General features: G+C 38.6%; 1 long non-coding RNA gene across 5 annotated transcripts in view; it reads right to left on the bottom strand.

The window, feature by feature from the left end:
- Positions 1-5502: 5502 nt before the first annotated feature.
- The window catches only part of LOC308067969, a 78468-nt gene continuing 68037 nt past the window's right edge, over positions 5503-15933 (bottom strand). For all 5 annotated transcript variants that reach the window (XR_013929802.1, XR_013929803.1, XR_013929804.1 and 2 more), the window contains one exon: positions 5503-14553. This is a non-coding gene — a long non-coding RNA (uncharacterized lncRNA). The remainder of the gene's footprint in view (positions 14554-15933) is intronic.

Below are 15933 nucleotides of genomic sequence, written 5' to 3'. Positions count from 1 at the left end.
CAAGTGCTCTGATGCCAGAGGCTGGAAGGATTTTGCTTCCAAAGAGCAGCATGTAGCTCTGGAGTGACAGATTCCTGACTGCTGCTCCAAGGCATTGTTCACAGAGAACAGGGAGGCTCTGACCTCTCTGATCACACAGCTGAGAGAGGAGGAGAGCATGCTACTGTTATAACTCTTACTCCTCTCTTTGTGTACAGTGCGTCTAATGGGGACACACATTTATACTGCTCTCTTCCATTAGAGAACAAGGCCGAGTCTTGAACTCCTTATTCAGGCTAAACTCTCACTGAAGTCTATTGAAGCCAATGTCCTTCAGGAGGCTCGCTCCTGTGCTTCTTGATGCATAAAGCAAGTATATCTTCCAATTCTAGTCAGAGACATTTTATATTCCTTCCCTCCACCTTGCCTTAGTTATATTTTCCCTTTTTGCCATGCTAGAGCACTGGTGCTATGATCTCCCCAGCTCCATTTTTGTGTTTTGAGGAGTGTCATTGTTCTTCTCTGGTGTCACAGCTACAAGGAGGAGAAACAACTTGCAAATTCTCCTTTCCTTGTGTAAATCTGGTTGCAAATATACTATTTAAATAAACCTTTACATTATGACAGTTTTATCAGACAATTAAATTCAGACCTCATCTCATTCTACATAAGGCACAATGATAGTGATTAGAATTCAGTCCTGGAATCTAGAAAGTCAGGGGAAAACCTGCACTTTGTGCAGTGAAGCTGGGATTCCACTCAGGCTCCTTACCAGCTTGACAGTAACCCCCTTCCTGTTTCCCCACCAAATGTATTGGCATTTCCCATATGAATTCTATAGCTTTGAAATTTAATCCCAACAGAAGAGATTTTAAATTGCTGCTATTATTCACACATTGCAGACCCTTAAAAAATCTGAGCTTCAAGAAATTGCATAAAAAATAAAAAATGCATAACGATCATATAGACACAGTTGAGGCTTGTGATATAAGATCCAATAAAGTATTTGTAAAAATTAATGCTTTGGGGAAATACTGGTGAAGATTCTTAGAACTGAGAAGTTTTTGCAGTGACTTTACAAGAAATGTAATAGAAGTATTTAATTTATAAGAAAAGTGTATGCTTTATGAAAGTTGAGCACAGGGCATCTTCAGGGGAAAAGAGCCAAGACCCCATTTGGCAGGATGAGGGGAACTGTAAATTAGAACAAGACAAATACAGCCCTGAGATGTTTGTATTGAGTTTGATTCTTTTTCTCTATTACACTTTCGTTTCTCTTAAGTTTTGTTCATTTATTTATTTATTCATTCATTTAAGAAGTGCTAAAATGGTGACTTAGAATTCCCCCCAAAGTGAAACCTGAATAACAGAATTGGTGAAAAGATTCAGCATGAAATTATTCATTTTTTTATTTTATCATAAACATAGGTATCACATTAATGATAAACAAGCTCATAGAAATCTTCCAGTAAACCCTGCATACCCAAAAATGGAAACATGAAGAGTCGTTCAGAATTACTGGCAAAATACAATAATAGTAATAGTAACAGTAACAGTAATAACAACAACAACAACAATAATAATAATAGTAATAATAATAATCTTTTTGGTCAGAACTGTCTGCTCTCTACTCTGTTCTTTCTTCTTATCTCTGCCTAAGAAAACCAGTTAATGCTGCTTAAATAGCTGGACTTCCCAGATGAAGACTGATGGAAGTCTGATAGGAAAAACACAGCGAACTACCCAAAGCCAGTGGTGGGAGGCTGCATTTCATCTAGCTAACCCTTTTCTCAGCTGCCTTCTAAGTCCTACTAGCCTGGTAAGTTGCTTTGCTAGCCCCGAGTGTCTGCAGCCTGCAACAGAAGAGATAACAAGGAGCTGAATAAGTTGTCATAGCACTTCTGTGAGAAAGACACCACCAGTCTGGGAAGCCTTCTTAAACAACACAGATACAGGCTTTCTGTGTCCTCCCGTCACCAGGACACTGGCAGTGAACTCCAGGGTACTTACTTCCCAAGGAATTCTGGACAGCCTGAAGGAATCTTGACCCCTTACTGTCAAGAGTAATCAGTCCTTTGTGAACACAGATATGAAATCTACCTGAGTTCTTTCAAACAGTCATCTAAACAAAGATGAAAACTCCATGTTGGTTTCAGTTATCCAAACCAGTTTCAATTTTGTCTTTATTGAGGAAATGCACAGAGGCAATGTTCTGGGATCAACAAAAACTTCTTCCAGTTGAAGCTAGTAATTACTTTAAGATTTAGGGCAGCACTTGAAATTTAAACAACCTCCAGGGCTCAGAGAGTGAGACTTTTCCCTTGACTGGGAAGTGAGGAGTTGCACAGCTTCATTATCCTTTGGGCTTCTGATACATTTCACCATGAGATATTGTTGCCCTTCCTGAGAGGTGGTTTGCATTTCTCCTTGAGGGAAACATCAAGTCAGCTGTAAGCATGGCATGCCCAGCATCCCACCCTCTGCTGACCCACACCGGTTTGGACGCAGCCTATCTGAGCATGCTTGATAGCATGATCCAGCCTGCAGGGTCACACATGCTCCAGTCTCTGCACATTGGCCACACCAGAAGCAGGTCTCTCAGGCTTGCTGTCTGCATGAGAGGCAAGTCTGGTCTTTAGGGTATCCTCAAGAAACAGGAAAACTGAACCTTTCATAACACTCGATGCATTACATTAAAGTGATCTGATGTGACAGTGAAAAACATCCTAAAAGAACCTAAAGAGTTCAACAAATGCTATTGCACCTGAATGATGCTTTCTGAGAGCTTGTATAGATACAGACTGACTCGGTGCCCTGTAAATCGTGTTCCTAACTGTGTGTTCCTATCAAATAACTTCATCTGAGTTTCTTTGTTTCTGGACTCTTTGGGTGGTTCCTCCATTCCAGGCAGCTGTTCTTGCAGCCAGAAACGTGGCCCTGTTGCAGGGTGCAGAAAATATGGGGTGTGCTGGCATGAGCTGTTTCATGTACTCTTATCCCGTGGCTGCCCCCAGCCAGCCTTTATTTGTGTGTGTGAGCTTATCTTCTGTTAATAATTTAAACCCCGTCCCCAGAATGGAGCAGTGTCACTTTCAAAGATGAGAGGATTGTGAACATTTGGCATTCTGTCTGTCCACAGAAAGAAAACAATTAAAATGTTTTAAAAGAAGTCTAATTAGAAAGCTACATAAAAGTAATAGAGGAAGCATAAGTTGAAGGACCATCTATTACAGAAATAGTGAAGGATTCTTGGAACTGCATTGTCCATAAGCTGCTGTAAGCTGCAATTTCAATACACAGTTTTAAGTAAATTCCCTTTTCAGCTTCACTTGTCCCACATGAAAGAAAAGCTAACTTTAACACAGCAGACAAGACTTCTTAAAACGAAGCAAGAGGAATTTTTTCTTTAAGTGGAACATCATGGGTCTCATCAGAGTATTTAATAGTATTTTCCCTCCAGCTGTTTTTATTTATCTTTAAACTTCCAATAAAACTTATGTTTTATTTCAAGAAGCAATCCATAATAAACTTTTCAGCTGATGGTAGTGTTTAATGCCTGTGCCACCAACAGTGACGATTAATTTTTTGGAGAAGAAACAAAAAATGACTCTTTGCTATGCAGCACCTATCATAATGAATCTGAGTAGGGGCATTTGGGCCCTACCACCAATTTTCAAATTAGGGGAAACAATAATCTCATTCCATTGCTGTATGATAATGCTGGGAACTTGAGATGGGGTCAGTTTCTTACTGGAAGGCAAACTCAGAGCAATTATGTTCTGGTACGTCATTACTATTATTCCACAGTAACGATAAGCCTCCGTGGACTAGGTACTGTGCAGGCATGGCGTGAGGGACAGCTCTTGTCCTAAGGACTAAGCTCTTGTCCTTACTGCCCTAAGCCCTTATGGACATACACATGCTTTTAACTCCAGGCACTGTCAAACAAACCTTTGAACCAAATACAACGTTTTACATGTGCCAAGCTAAGCATATGTTGAAATCTATACGGGATTTGGGCCTATATAAGCATGAACCAAGGGTGAAGAATTTAACTATTGCTAGTACACAGTAAGTATATAAATTCTTTTCACTTTAAGTAGAGATGACAAGAACAGCAAGGCTACACATAAAATCCTTAGCTAAGACATGACTTCATTCAGGCCTGTAGCCACAAAAACAACTCCTTTTCTGACCCCAGGTCCCTGTCTCTTGCCTTCAGCATGCTGTCTGTTATAGCATCCTGCCTACTCCCAAAGGTCTATCTCATGGCTTCATGGAAACTCCTCTTCCCAGTACTGAACTAGTACAGATGGGCTTAGGCATTAATTCTGCTTTTGTCCAGCTGCTGACAAGGAGGAGGAAACTATTGAGACAAGCTCGATTAGAACCAGTGGCCTCTGGAGCTCGCAGCACTGCCAGTTTCCATTGAGACAAAGCAGAATACTTACCCTGGTCAACACTCTCGATGCTAAATTTGTTGTGGGTCTTTTTGGCCAGGCTCTGAGCCTATTGTTTGGTGGAGCAAGCTGATTTATGTCCGCAATGCTGAACCTTTTCTGTGTGGAGCTGCATACTAAAACCTCATTTTGAAGGCTGACAGAATATGTTTCACCACTGACTGTCATACATGTCCTTGGAAGAGGAAGGGCCTCCCACAAGACATTTTTTCAGGAAGGGTGCTGAGCTGGAAATTTTAACTTCACTGTGGTCAGGATTGGGCTCACTGTAGGAATGTTTGTTCATCTGTATTTGGACTTTCCATTCATCTTGCCTTGGAGCAGGACAACAGAACAGCTGACTGACCTTCCATCTGGTCTTCCACTACTCTCCTCTGTGCGGGCTCTTGTATCATATTTATTACCAACTTGCATTATGCTCACTATTTCTGTGTTTTACAATAGTGTGTGTTAAGGAAAAACAGTAACCTATACCACTTGCTTGCCTGTCTTCTTCTTGCTAGATGAAATATTTTTAAATTTGAGTGCCTTGTTTTATATTTGTTAAACTTACATCCACAAAGACTGCTCTGTGCATGTGTGTGTGTGTGCATGTGCATTACAAAAGGTGAGGCTAATGACAGGCTTCTTGTGTTTAGAAGAAGACACGCTGGTGAGCTGAGGTTCATTTGGGCTGGTTTGCACTAGTTTTGTGTGAAGTTCCCTGTTCTATACAAATGACAACTGCACATTCTCCTTGTGGAGAAACCCGGTCAGCCAGGGGCATGAAGTTGCCAAGGGCAGTCTGAGGACTGGTATTTCACTGATCTTTTAATAATATGATCCGAGGCTTTGTGAATAAAGGCCTTCAGACGAATGCAGAGTTCTGTGGGAAGCCAGTGGAGGGAGCAGAGGGATTAGAGGACTTGTTGGAAAGGTCTGCAGGAGTTTGTGTTTCTAAGTAAAGTATGCAGCAACAGCCAAAGTTTCCAAACTACTGAAACTCACTGCCCTTGGATTTGTTAATGCCATTCAAAAATAATAGTCCTTCCCTTTTAAAAAAAAAATAATATCTGTAATTTTCAAGGAGCTAACATCCACAAAGAGGGTAAAATCTGAACTCCTTTGAACTTAGTAACAATATTGCCACAGAATCCAATAAGGCCATGATTATGTCCTGGCCCATTTGGTCAACTGGACATTGGCCACAGGGCCAGGTATACCTGGGTTACAATTCTGGGCTTCTCAGTCACTTGCTATACAGATTTCGCAATTTCCAAAGAAAACTCATATTTTCTTACCTTTATTATACATCTGTCTGCATTCATCTTGCCAAAATTAGACACTACCAAAAACTTTGGTCTTCATCGGTCTGTAGTCAAAAGCTAGTTTAACAGAAAAGCTCACACAAGATAGTGAAAATAAATGTTATTAGTATGGACTAGCCTCAGCCCTGAGATCTGATCACATTCCCATAGACAGCCCACCATGCCTAGCTTTTGCATGTGTAAGATCATTCATTGTTGCTGATACTTAAAGATAACGCTGCGCACAATAAAAGAATTATCACATTTTTGCAGGAGATACTTTGTTGATTCACTGCCAAATTTATACGTGCTTTTATTTGTTTGTTTTGGCAGTTGTATCCCTTCAGAAAGTTTGTTTCTGTATTTTAAAGTGCTTAAGAGTACCCTTTTAATTAAATTGTTGTTTGGTGCACATGTTTTATCATTCTTTAAAAGCCATGTGTTGAGACATAGCCACTTCCCTTCTGCACTGTGACTGTAAGAAAAACATATGGTTTAGCTCAAGCTTTTTTCTAAGGTTTGGCTGTGCCTCAGTTTCCTATCTCAAGGCTCTTCCTTTATATCTTTAGGTTATCTAACTTTAAAAAACCAGGCTAATGCTCCATTAACTTAAAAAAAAAAAAAAAAAAAAAAAAAAAAAAGAGCCATGCTTACCTCACACTTTCTCAATATCCAGGGAAACAAGCAAAAATTCATAGATTGCGTCAGGTGTTTCAACTTCCTATAAATAGGAACCTACATTAAAAGATAACAAAAATAACTTAAATTCTGGTGGAAGAATTGAGGTTTCTTGGAACAATTACTCTGGCCTCCCCTTTTTTCCCTCACCCACCACATGCACTTTTCCACCTTTGCTTTCTGCAAGTGTAAGCTAAAGGAACCTTGTGCTTTCTCTCATTCTTTCTTGCTTGTTTCTTTGAGGTGGAGTTTAAGAATATTATGGTAGCAAATTTGTTAAGTCACTCTTTGTACTGTGGCAGTTCACAGAGTTTTAACTGTGCTTCAAGAAGTCAGTGTGAGTGCTAGGAACCTCAAAGGAATGTTTGGTATTGATCGGTAAATCCAAACCAAGGTATTTCTGACAAACTGCAACTCAGAAGTAACTTAAAGTCATAACTTACTTTCTTCGTGCTGCTTATCACTAACACAGTGCCTTCTGATTAAGCCTGGCAATATTTCAGACCAAAATAATGCTTCAACCAAAGTTTAAGAGGGTATCTGAAATAAAGGGATACCAAATAAGAGCTTACAAGGGGACTTGATTGTGATTTTAATCGTGGACCATAATTATGGTTCCACATCTCCGTTATTTCATCAGTCCAAGATATTGCTTCTTCCATTTTTTCCATGGAAACATCCTGATGTGTGGCATTACCAGAATGTGTTCAACTAATGTAAAAGGTAGTGGTTATTGGCACAACAGTACAGCAATTCTACATGATTAAAAATAATAATAATAAAAAAATCACTTACCTAACCCTAGCATGCATGCAGGCACAGGACAAGGGAATAGTTAGATATTTAATTAAACTCTCCTTATGTATTCCCGTTTCCATGTAAAAGGTGTACAGCCATAATGCTATTTACTTGTATAACTCATTCGTTCAAAGAAATGAGTCTCTGGGAGTGCATTTTCCTCTATTAATGCCCGAGTTTAGTATTAACCTGAGTGCTTAAATGAATTTGCTGATCGCAGCTAAGACTCACATAGACCTTATTCAACATCAGTTACACACATCGTTTGGCACCTGTAGCAGCCCCTGCTTAAAGGAAGCCTAACTTTAAAGCAGTGTATAGAGATATTTTCTATACTCTTTCCAGAAGAGTTTAGTTTCTACCTTGAAGTTAGGTTTAAAGTAAATACACGCTGAGCAGGAGACAGATTACAAGTTTTGCCTTCCCACTCTCTGGCTCACAAACAGAGAATTTGAGTCTCCAAACTTTCATCTTTATGAACTCTTTACAACAACAGGTTTGTGTTTCTTTAAACAATGTTCTTTTTCTATCATTTAAACCAAAGGCTATCTCCTAATATAGTGCAGATGATTTAGAAAAAAATGACCCCTTGTTTAAATAGGATATGACAGTCTAATAGGATATTCTCTATTCACCTATAGGACATATCTGGCAGCACTACATAAGCTGGGTAAAATGTCAATAGGACTACACCCAGAGTAAGGCACTGCTCAATATAATTAAGTGGTCTCAAGTCCTTGATGAGTAAAGAAAAGATCTAGCTTAGTTAGGAAAAAAAAAGGGGAAAAAATCTGGTGCGATTCTGAATTGTGGTAACTAGAGACAGACTGAGGCTGCCAACTTTGGATTCAGAGAGCTGGTTGGAGAGATATTTAATGTTTTAGCATATGCCAACCTCAATTAAGAAAGGAAAGAAGGAAACCCATTGTTTTTTCACTGAATGGAAGGTATTTTCTGTATAATACCCTTATTTCCCACAATGCTACCAGTCTGTCACAGCCAGTTGACTCAGGAAGGCAGAGGCCAGCATTTTGAATACTGGATCCCTTGAAGATATCTGTTAAAATAAAGATATAACTGCTTTTCAAACTGTCATAGCTAGTTTGGATTTTAATTGGATATGTGAATACTTCTCCCTGCTGGAATATCAGGCCTCTATTATTGATTTAGAAGTGTATCTGTAAGTGCTTAGGTATGAACTTCACCCCTTCATAAATAGACCAACCAATCCTATGCATCTAAAGTGAGGAATCTGTCCTCTGAAGTTTCTCTGTGAACTTGATGGGGCTGGGATTTCATTCAGTACCTGAAAAGTGCACTACTTCAGTTCCTCCTCCACCAGTCGCTTGAATAGCCAGCATGCAATCACCAAGATGGCATTGCAAAATAAGTAAGTTCCCTCACAAGGGAGGAAAGAAAACTAGGTTAAAATATGTGCTGACATAGGGGGTACAATTCCAACAACATCAATGGAGCTGTGTTTATTTACATCACCAGAGATTTTGGAATAATCTTTCCAGCTTTGTCACAAGCATGCTAAACAAGTTTGAAGATTGTTTAAAGACCCCATTTTAGCTTTGTTGATTACTCAATCTCTGCAGTCATTTATTGCTCCAATACTACAAAGTAAGAGAGATTATCCCTTAATTAGGTGATTTTTATCCTTGTAACATCTTCAACTGCACTAGATCTTCATTAAGTTTTTTTCTCCCCCTGCAACTTTCTTGAATCAGCTTTCATGTTTTTCTGCTCTTTTCCCTGGTGAGTTGTAATCCAGGGACCAATGAATGTTAGTAATACATCTATTTATGGCCTAATAATTATGAATATTTTTAAATGTACTTCAGAAAATTATTTGTAGGCCATGCACTCAAAAATGCTTAATCCCTATAAATGTTTAGAATGAGTAGTTGGGAAGTTCATCTATCTGTGGAGAAACACTCTTTAAAGCCTGTGTTATTCTTTGTGTAAAACTTCTTGTTTTACACAAGCACAGAACAGTATTGCATCCGAGTGTTACAATTTTTTGAAACTAAGGGTTATACACATTTTTTGCAGGTCTGCCTGCTTACGATGCACAAAAAACCCCTTTATGATGTTTAAGAAGAAATGAAGCTAATGGTCCCATCTCTGTTTTAACTATGATGTGATATAAAGATTATCAAAAGTCTTTGAAAATAATATAAAGATTATTTCCAAGTCATTGTGGCTAAAAAAGAATAAAGTATTCAGCCATGTTTTTAATGAATAAAACCTTTCCTTATGACTCTTCCTTGTCTCAGTATATGATGTGTAGTATACAAATTCTTAATCAAATATAAACATTACTCCTTTCCTCTTATTGCCAGCAGTAACAATAATAATGTATAAGAAACAGATGAAATAATTCAAATTGTCCATACTTCAATGCCAGATAATCAAGAATTTACTTTAGGTTTTAATTAAGGATTTATATGGAATTTGAAATCAGCGCTAGACATGGTTTGCAACATCACCAGGACAACAGAAAAGAAATTTTAGAGATTATATCATTAATACTTGAAATCAACTGCACAATGCTTCCTTCTGCTGCCATGGCAAATGAGCAGGGAGGAGTTGTCACAACTATAAGTCTCTGAGAAGAGATTCAACAAGCACCTGTGAGACAGACATCACTGCACTGATCCTGTCTTGAGACATGAGGAAAGGCTACACGATCTTTGGAAGTCCTTCCCTCATTTCTTTTCAAGATGAGACAATGCAATTCATAGCCATTGCTTTTATGGCAAAAGGTTGGTGAGTGGATTATCCTATCTTAGATGACAAATCCATGGCCAATTTGTAAGACAGGGTACACATTTATGATCTAGATAATGGGATGTTGTTACTGTTGTTAACAGTGTGTCTCATGGTTGGTGCAGATTTGTCATCCTGGCTGACAGAATATTATGTTTGAGGAGCCACGTTAGCATCCCCTGCAAAAGAAGTCAGGGGGGTGGGGGGCATTTCTGAAAAGTCTAGCCAAAATCATAAGAGCAGCATAAATGGATAAGACTTGTGGTCTCTTGTTTCCAAGTGAGGGAGAAGTGGAAAACTTTTGACCCAGATTCTTATTTCTGACAACCCATATTCTCCAAAATATTAGCAGTATTGGGAAGGCATTTCTATGACAAATCAAAGAACAGAAGAGACATGCATACTCCTAAATTGCTTGGGATTTTCAATAAAAAAAAAACAACCCTCTGAAATACTAAAGAAAAGCAATTGATGTGTGTAAGATAGACAGCCATGGAGGACAGCAATATTTTGGTGACAGAACAGTGTTTTGTGCCTGAGTAAGTAAACTTGTGCTTGGAGGCACAAAAATTCCCCTGTTTCCCCAGGGCACCAAAACCTCTGGAGCCAACACTGGATTTGTGGCAAAATCTGCAGATGGCTCTGCAGGAGGGATGTGTACAGCTGTGTACAGCTGGTTTATAGCTGTTTGGCTTTGTATTGGCAACTCAGTTAACTAGATAGCTTGTTGTTGTTGGAGACACAAAAACAACATACACAGATGCTAACACCCTCCCCTTCAGTGGGTTTAGCACTTGAACTTGTATCAGTGAGTTTCTGCCTTACCTTGATAAAGTCCTATTGCTAGTTTATGCTTTCCCTTCAAGTGGGGAGGAGGGTGCTTTGAGGGTTGGTAGCTTTATTTGGTTCTAAAACATGCTTTGAATTAGTTGTTTTTTTTTTTTTTATTTCTTTGTGAAAACACAGGAATGAGACACCAGGAATAAATTGGTATAGCCTTATTCATAAGTCTCCTCTGGCTGCTTCTAATATCAACTGTAAGACTATTGAGCTAGATAAAGTCCAAAGTTAATACGGAAGAATATCTAACCTGGCCAAAATGATAAATTTCTGATCTATGGGAAAATAACAGTATTTTAAATTTTATTCCTGTTCTTTAGAAAAAAAATAATTCTGGAACAAAAAAATACTATTTTAGAAACTTACTTTATTTTGGAAAGTGTAGGAATTTTGTTTCAAAGCTAATTTTATATTCCTGTATTCTTTTTATATTATATCAACACATGCCAAAAATAGCTGTGCATAATCTTCTGACAGATTATAATATGGCATTGGTTAAAACATTCTATTGCTTTTCATTTGTTCATTGTTTTTGTAACAAAACACAAACTTGTAAAATTTGGGATCAAGCAGGATGTTTCAATCAGGACAAAGTAACATCTGCCTTAAAGTCTAAAAATAATTTATTTAAACATTTTCTCTTTCTCTTTCTATAGGAAACCTAAAATTAGTCATGTAGCTCTGAGGGAGAAAAAAAAATGGTCACTTGCCTTGAAACTATTTTTCTAACAAAATGTTCTGTAATAAAATTTTCTGTATAGATCTAGTCCGCATAACTCTATAGCTGATTGAACAAATGTTCTCAAAGAAGGCTGTCAAAGGTTTACAATCCACTAATACTTGTTGCTGGACATCCCCAGTCTCTTTGACCACTTTTAATTCACAGATTCCAGGTCACTGACCAATGACTTAACAATCTAAAGCCTTTAAACTGAGTTCTTACACCAAAAATTATTTCAGTCCATGGAAACCCTTCCACTGGTGGTAACAGATGTTAAGTCTGGCCATGAGTAAAGGGTAAGTATGACAAAACACCTTAATAAATTGATTTTATTGGAGATGGGTGATAGAGCTGTGACTCCCATACCAGCTGCTAATTCATGCTAGAAAACAACTTGATTTTTGAGAGTTACAAAAAGATTTCTTATTGCCAAGTCATGAACCTTCTCCAAAGCCTATTGGGACTCCAGAAATTGTACTGGAGATTCAATGAAAGCAGAAGCATTGGAGCTCCTCTGCAATGTCATGTGGCTAATCACAGTTCTGTGGAAAGGCTTTTCAAAAAGTAGATGAACAGAGATAACAGAGTGTTAGTTCTATCTCAGACCAACTTATCCCTGCTCAGACACATGCAGATAATTGCTCAGGAAATGACACTTAACTGTAAGAGTATGTGAGTGCACGTGTGTGTGTGTGCACATGTGTTAATAGAGAAAGAGATGCACATGTCTACTGCAACAAAAATTTGCTGGTGAAAAAGGATGCTTAGATATAGTATATAGAACAAAATAAAAATGCACAAAAATAATTTCTTAGGAATATACAATAAATTTAACAATTTGTCTCTGAATAATTTAATTGCAGTTTTAAGCCTTTAGAGTTATGGTCTATTTATAATTGGAGACACAGCCTGCATGTATTTTAAATGCAAAGAGAGGTTCCAACAGTCAAGTTATTATATTACTTGAGAGTTTAATTAATAACATACTAATTGTAGAAGCCAACATCAAGAGCCACACCATATTGTTTCCATTACATTTTGAAATTGTTTGAAGTGATTTCATAATTAAAAAAAATAAACTTCTGAGTAAAGTGTTATCTTCTCATGAAGACATCATGTACTCTATGAGTTCTCTTACTTTGCAGGCTGTAGGATTCTTCACCAGGTTCTATACTATTGCCTGCTTTTAGATCTGAGTAGTGGTACCTATTCAAACACTTACAGTGAAAGAAAAGTATTTCAGCCCAAAGGCTTCTGCTAAAGTTCAGCTAAGCTCCCCCAGAACATAAATGTTTAGTGGCGTGAGATCATTAAAAATATGAATGAGTGAATGTTAAAAAATTCCTGTCAGAATAAGCATAAACAATATCTCCTGAGAAAATGCATGTCATAAATAGTATGGTGAATGTGATTTAAAGATAACTAAGTCCTAAAATACTAGTATGTCTTCATCCATGGTTATTTACTATAACTAAAGAAGCAGGAATTTCAGAAGTTGTTCAAGATAAAATCACTAAGATTGGTCTTTTGTCATTCTCGTTGGTAAACTGCCATCCCTCTGTAGCTTGATACACAGCTGGGTGCTGAGACACAGAGCAGGAAGGCACCAGGGCTCTCCTTTCACCTACAGACTGTTGCTTCCACCAGGACCTGCCGTCCTTCTACCCAGTGCTTAGAGACCATTTCCAGCTATGGTCTCCTAGGCACTGACTAGCATGTAGGGTGCAAACCACAGGGTACCTTCCCTGAACATTTTCTCTCCCTAGCTGCCTTGCTTTACCCAGTTCTGCACAAGTAGCCTGGTTCTCCTGCCAGCACCCCTCTGCTCCCCCCCTTCTCAACAACCATATTGCAGAACAGCAGGATTTTGCCCTAAGCTGTTGTGCTGACTCCAGAATTTCCAGTCTTATAAACTCTCTGTAAATTGATAAAATAATCCCTCCCCCTCCCACCGCATTTCAAAATAAACAACCTACTAACTTAGTGAGATCTTAGGGGCAGTTAAAATTAATAAATAGTATAGGGACCTGATAGATTTGCAGTACAAAATGAATACTAAAAATAATACATGTATCTTATTACTAGTTGTGATACAATAGGAGCATGCTTTAAGGATGTAAAATTGCATATATTGGGAAGATACCATAACAATTTCTCATATCATATTAACCAACAACAAATTCAATAACACTAAGCATGCAAAACCACTAATGAGATTCAAAAAACTAGCAACATAATATTGGGAAACATACAAATCTGATAGAATATGTCAGTAGTACTACAAAAATCAGCTGTAAATCTGCTGCAATAAATGTTGATATTTTATTCTACTCTTAAAAAAACCCGCCCTTTATTTCACTAATTCCATGGGCATGTCATGTTACCATTTCATGAGAAAAGAGACCAAAAAATGTGTGAACTACCAGTTTACAAACAGCTATGATTTTAGGTTTCTGGTTGATGGAGGATCCAGCTGAACTTACGTTTTGTTTATCTAAACAGTAACACGTGTCATTTAAAAACCAAGTACACTTTGGTTTGCCTCTCTCTTTAGCAAATGACAGTTCATCATTAAATATTTCTTAAACCCATCTAGCTTTAAAGTCCCCACTGTTCTTCAAAGGCCAGATGAAAGCAATGTGCTTGTGCAGTGTATGTGCCAAAGGGCTTTGTCTCACCAGCAGGAGCAAACCGGATCCGTGTCTCCTTTAAGATGTTTTTTCCTTTCCCCCAGCAGGTGAAGGACATATTGGATAGGTCAAAAGGTTAAGTTCAAATTATCATAATTTAGCAGGAGTTCAATGCAGATATCTTTCTACAGAAGGTCTGGTTCATTAATAAACCAGAGGTGGAAACGAACGTAGGAAAAGGCCCCTGGAGAGGCTAAAGGAAAGAAGGACTTGGTACAGTGTTTGCTTACTTGAGGGAAATTGTGTTCCTTTTTATCAGCTGTCTTCATCCTTTCACCGAGGGAGGCCACAGAGATCCCAGCAACAGTCTGGGTCCAGGTTGGAAACTGAAAATGATCAAGGAGAAAAAGGTTTGCTACCTTGTAAGACGGATAAACTTTTCCCAGGCAATTTAATGAAGCTGGAGACTAATTAGACCATGTTCAATCTCTTCTCCTACACAAACAGGACAATAGGCATCACATTACCTCACAATTGAAATCTGAGCTCCTGTTGACTAGTTTACTGTGGCCTTCAGTGTCCTAGAGCCAAACTCTGTCACCAAGGAGCATCATGAAATGCCGTACAGAAGTACAGCTGCTTGCTGCATACAGTGGCAATGTTTCCGGTGGAGGGTCAGGACCTCCTAATGAGGCTGGCTTCAGGCTGTGGGGTCATCCTTTACCTGAGACAGGATTATCCTAATTTTAATCCCAGATAGAGGTACCAAGGAAAGCCCTCAGGGTGCCAACTGTAAATGGGTGATTCAGACTACTCGGTAGGAGCCATCTGTTTCCAGCAAAGGAGGAGGTACATGGTACAAGGAGCACACAGAGGCTGGTGAGAAGGTGCAGATGCAGGCTGTGCAGAAGGGAAGAGGGCAAGAGGCATCTTTCACGGTATGCCTGATGTCTCGGCAAGACCAGCCCTTCCTGAGACTGGTCCTGCAACAGCAAAGACTTGGTTCTGGCAGGCTCTTCAGAAGTCTGGAAGGAAACAGCACTCACTAGAAATCCCCCTGGAGAATGTTCTGGGCACAGAAGAGAAACTCATAGCTGAGAAAAATCTCACGTAAGGTAGAGCAGAGAGCAGCCATATGTGAAATGGAAGCAAATTTAAAATGGATAGAATAAAGAGCTTGCTGTGCACCAGAATTAAAAAGTAAAATTAAAAAGAACACAAAATTTTGGAGGTTTCATTATTGCACACCTAATATGAGCTTTTTGCTATCATTGCTTAACTGAACTTAGTATTTCAGGCAGGAAAGTGAAAGCAGATAACAAAGTTTTCCCTGTTATTTTCCTCCAGTCCCTTTTGGAGATGGATATAAAGAAGTAGAGTACACGGTACTGAATGCTGGCAGAAAAAATTAAGGGTGAGATGTGGGAGTATTAACTCCCATGGCAGGAAGAGTCAGACAGTAAATGGGCCAAAGCTTAGTAATTTGCAGGGAGAACTTCAATTCAGGAGTGTGTAAAAAGGGTGGTTATTTCTCTAGCCTAGGTTCAGTTAACAGAATTTATTAATCAGTTTTGCAAAGTTTGAATGCAGGTCTGAATTTCCATATCTGTGTTTTATTTGCTTATACAGCTTTATATCTCTGTAGGATTTCCAATCTTCTTTCACATGTGCGCAGCTCTAGTTATTCACTTTGAAATCACTTGTGCCTTATCAAATCAGTTAATTCCTCTGTCCTCTGGTCATTCACATACTGAGTTGCTTGTCTT

The sequence above is a fragment of the Falco punctatus genome (assembly GCF_963210335.1).
Source record: "Falco punctatus genome assembly, chromosome: 7".
Classification (NCBI taxonomy): domain Eukaryota; kingdom Metazoa; phylum Chordata; class Aves; order Falconiformes; family Falconidae; genus Falco; species Falco punctatus.
This window is presented reverse-complemented; position numbering and strand designations above follow the sequence as displayed.